At 39.3% G+C, this 4,916-nt stretch overlaps 1 pseudogene; it reads right to left on the bottom strand.

Moving 5' to 3' along the window:
- Positions 1–234: 234 nt before the first annotated feature.
- On the bottom strand, positions 235–351 carry LOC128654887 (uncharacterized; annotated as a pseudogene).
- Positions 352–4,916: the final 4,565 nt, after the last annotated feature.

The following is a 4,916-nucleotide window of genomic DNA, read 5'->3' as shown; positions in this document are numbered from 1 at the left end:
ATGACGTCAGGCTTTTGGCGTTTTAACATTTTAAGCACATTTTTCCTTTTAATAGGGGATGTGACACCTCCCACATTCCATGATACACACTTCAGCATTTAATATCTATAGTCATAATAAAACAACAAAAATAAAAACCTACGATTTTATAATAAAAACCTTTATCTAATATAGTTACCTTCCTTCCTCTCAATCCAGAGAAGGGATCTAATCTGATTATCATTACTACATATATGCCTACCGCTCCTGGGGTTCCCCGGCGGTCGCCCATCCCGGTACTGACCAGGTCCAGCCCTGTTCCACTTCCGAGATCCTACGGGATCGGGTGTTCAAGGTCGAATGGCGGTATACCTGCCATTCAAAACATAACTTTCTCAAAATTCTGAGCTCACTCAATAGAAAAGTGGACAGAAAGATATAAAAAGGAGGGGACAAGGACGAAAAAGGAGGGGAAAAGGACGAAAGAGGAAAAAAAAAAAAAGAGAAAAAAAACAAGAAAGTCTCCACCCCGTCCAAGCCTCCCCCTTTCTGCAAATAAAATAAGTAATCAACAAATTATACATCTTCATTATTTCAGGTTAATGATTGGATATGGACTTCCTATCGAATCTCTATGCCTTTTTCAGAGCAATATTTTTTAGCATCTATTGCTGTATTTAAAACAGTCACATTCCCTTTTGAAAAAATTACTATTTTGGCTGGGTACCTCATATTAGCCTGGATCCCTGCCTTGATTAAGCTAGAACAGTAAGGTGCCATTATCTTCCTCTTTGAGGAGGTCTCTGCTGAGAAATCTTGGAACAGGAAGACAGGTCGCGTACCTATCTTGAACCCCTGAGTTTTCCTATAATGTTGCATAATCTGTACCTTATGTTGGAAATTTAAGTATTTAATTATCACCATTCTGGGGCGCAAGTTACCTTCCTGTGACTCCCTAGCTGTTCCTGTTCTATGTGCTCTTTCTACATGTATTTTTTCTGTCAGCTGCATTCCTAACAATTATGGTAAGGTAACAGAAGCAAATAAAGTTAGATCTTGAAATTCGATTGACTCTGGTAGTCCAATTATACGGATGTTATTCCTACGCGACCTGTCTTCCAGGTCCTCTATTTTAGATTGCATCGCTTTTATTTTGCTCTCATAATTGACCCAGTTAGTGTCATGTGCAATTTGTCTATCCTCAACCGCTGAGATTCTTTGCTCTACTTCTAATATTCTATTCGAAAAAGACCTAATCTCAGTAGAGAGAGTAGCTATCTCCTTTTTAACTGAATCGAATTGGGGTAACAGCATTTCTGCCAGTTGATTAAGTGTCAGCTGTTTTTCAGTGCCTGCTAGCTGGGGGTCCATGTTATCCTCCAAGCCTATCTCCTGTGCTGACTTGGACTTTTTGTCTCTCTTGGGGGGCATCGCAGGGGACCTGACTTTTAAGTTAGGAATATACCTTTCCATGAGGTGTGTAGTGATGTGTAGTGGTGTATTAGTGTGAAAACTTTAATTTGTGTTTTAAGGAGAAAAAGAAAAATAAATAAATAAGTAAATGAATAATAAAAAAATGAAAAAAACCGGAAGAGAAATACACCACTCTTCCGCTAATCCGGCGTGGATCGGGTGCACCTTTTAACTAATGGTGCTACATGTGAAACTATAATTACACTAATACCTAAAACAAACAAAAAATATGTATGGTGCTCCTCCTAAGGAGCCCAAGTGAGGCTATCTAGAGCCTGTGTTATCTATAAGAATAAGTGAAAGTGAGAAAAAAAAATTAAGTGTTCAGTGTATTTAGACAGGGTCTAACTGTCTCTCTGCGTGTCCTCTCCCCTGGCTAATTAACACAAACTAAGACAAATTGGGTGCTCCCCTTTGCGTCCTTTTACAAAATATTTCTATCAATTAGTATTTCTAGGGTTTCTCTAAACAAGTTATTTATACACTCTTTAAATCTGTTATCCTATACCCTGACTCCCATTGCACCTATCCAGTCAGCACAGATAACTTTCCTCTTCTACTTTCCCCTTTTCCTTGTCTTGACCTGCTGGTGTTATATCTTCCCCTTTCCTTCCCCTCTCCCCTCTCTATTCTCCTCCCTCTCTCTCCTCCTCCTCGCTACCCTTCCCCTTCTCCTATCTTACTGTCTATGGAATATCTAGACAGAAAGTTTTAACCACCTTGTGACCTATCTTAGCTCCAGGGGGCTCTTATCTACATATGCTGTAAAAAGAGCCTCTTCACATCAATATTATTGCAAACAAAAGTCACATATGCAAGATATACTGTGGTGGGGGAGAGAGAAGAGAAGAGAAGACACAAAGTAAGAGAAGATAAAAACACCATAAATTTTGAGACTTGCAAGATAGAAAAAAATGTCCCAGCAGTAAACATCAAATAGCAGCACAATTAATCCACTGCTTTTTATATATCATCATAATTGTTCTGGTATTTTCCTGTCAACCCAGTCCACTGTCCATTTAAGTGCTTAACTGTTTGGCCTCCCCTCATAAAGTGCCAATATGGAGGTTTTTCCAAAGAAAAAACAAAAACAAAGCAAAACACAGTTCTCCTCCACCACAGCTTCCTGTTTTTGCTAATGGTTCCCAGGAAAGAGAGGCGAACCTGAACAGTTATACACAAAAAAAAAAAAGGAAAAAATAGAAATCGGGCTGTACCGACACACCAGCCAGTTCCTTGCTTCTCAGTCAGATTTCCTTTATCTTTTATGAGCATCAGCTGCCTATAAACAGTTAGGCGAAACCTCCTGCTATCTGTGTAAATGCCACTTTCTCCTCCAAGGAGATATCAACAAGGCCAGTCCCAGTAGCCCCCACTCACTGCCCTCCAAATTTGCTTATTATGGCTCAGCGGGGCTTTGTCCGATTTGCAGAATGTGCCCGCAGTTCCTCATTTAAAAAAGACTTGCCACTTCTCTGCTCTGTTTGTGACTTGTTACAGTTAGTGCGCACCGCTTTCAGGGCTTACAAACTTTTACCCACTCCATGCTTTATGGCTTGATTTTTAGCAGTTTTTATTCTCCAGCTACCCCTCCACTATAATGTGCATTAGTACCCCCAAGCAGCCAGACCGATCTCTCTTCGGCCCCCCTTTTAACACACTTCTTAGGCACCACTGATCTCTCCACTTTCATATGCTGACACACAGACGCTACTTTACCCGCTCTTGCAGAGTCAATGCTTGCGTGACCAGCTGCTTGTCTGCCGTCCTGCTGCCGTGTACTTTTATCCTCCGCTTGCTAGGATCCAGGCGAGACACCTCCCGTCTGTTCCTAGGCAGGTCGGGTGGACGACTGCCACATGCAGCTCCCTTTCAAAGGGGTGTTCCGGAGTGGTGCGGTCCGAGTGTGTGCTCTCTATTTTCTGTTGGGGGTCTTCTGCCTTCCGGCCTCAGCCTCTCTCCAGTGCGACTGCTGGGGTTGGGGTTGTGCGTGTGACCGTGGCTATTACCAGGTAGCCCGGTAGCGGTATGGAGACTTCCGTCGCAGTGTATATGCTCCCCAAGCGGGTCTCTCACTCCCGGCAATAGGAGACTTGAAGGCGGGGTATGCTGCAACTCGGCTCTCTCTCACAGAGCCCTAGCGTGTACACCTCTTGCACGCTCCTCCCACAGGAAGTCGGATATGAATATTATACTAATGTACCGTGGGATTTCTACTTTTTCAGCTATTTTTAATTTCAACCATCTAGTTTTAATTTATCATCTATTAATTATTCAAATATTGTAATCAGTTGATACTTATTATTTAAAATATTTTATTTAGAACAAAGACAAATTATTTTAACTCTTTCTAAAGCTTCAACTGGTGCTCCTATTGTGGTCTTTGAGGAAGGATATTAGTTGTTTTACAAGAGCCCTCTGGAGATGAGAACAGCAGACAGATGGGTATTCTGCAACATTACTTAATCTTGCACTTGACATATTCATGAAATATATTTTTAGATGTATGTTTAATATCAATTCATTTATATGTGACGTGACCCTTCTATAACGTTGATCTTCTGTGCCCAGTTATTAGGAACTTGTCCAATACTGATACATGATAAAAAAAACATTTGAGACGAATACTCCTACCACATGTCTTTTATCTGATGTAGCCTCTCATAACACTCTGCATCTACACTTAGGCAAGCATCTCAAACTTCAATGTAACATAGCCTATACATGTTTTTTTTTAAACCTTATTTGTGTGTTACTATGTAAAATTAACTAATTAATATGTAACCACTACTAGTCCAAGGAATGATATTAAATAAATCAAATGTTGTGTATATATTTCCTAAAACATGTATCCCCCATATTCCCTTTTCCTGCAAGAAGAATGCAGAATAAAATTGTGATACACTTTTGAAAGCTACATTTTTGTTAAAAATTGTTTTAGGTTTTAAATTGAACTGAAGATGTATTGCTATATAAACAGCCAAATAAAATATAACCCCCACCAAGAGGCAAACTTATTCATTCCACTAGTTTTAATTAAAATTTTAATTAAAGTGTAAACCAAATGCTATAAATATATTTTCTTTAAAATATATTATGCACCTGAAAAATATATGATTTCTTCTGAGCCAAATTACTGGTTTTACATGGCTTTTTGCTAAAGTAAACATTACTTTAACCCGATCTAATAACAAAGGCAAGTAATGGAGAAATATATGAACAAAAAACATCTTTTCAAAGCTACAATCAGCATCATGCTGTAAAATTCTGTGGAGTTTAATGGCAAGATGAATTTTCTGAAGTCTCCTGCCCCATCCAGTGGACTAATAGAGATTTTTTTTTTTATCACTCTAGATTTCTCCAACTGCAGGAAGTCAGTATCCATGGAAACAAGTCCAATGTTTTCCAAATTTAGCAGAGATATTCAAGCACCTCCTAACTACTTTAAACAACATATTTTAATT

Source organism: Bombina bombina, chromosome 3 (assembly GCF_027579735.1).
Source record: "Bombina bombina isolate aBomBom1 chromosome 3, aBomBom1.pri, whole genome shotgun sequence".
NCBI lineage: Eukaryota > Metazoa > Chordata > Amphibia > Anura > Bombinatoridae > Bombina > Bombina bombina.
This window is presented reverse-complemented; position numbering and strand designations above follow the sequence as displayed.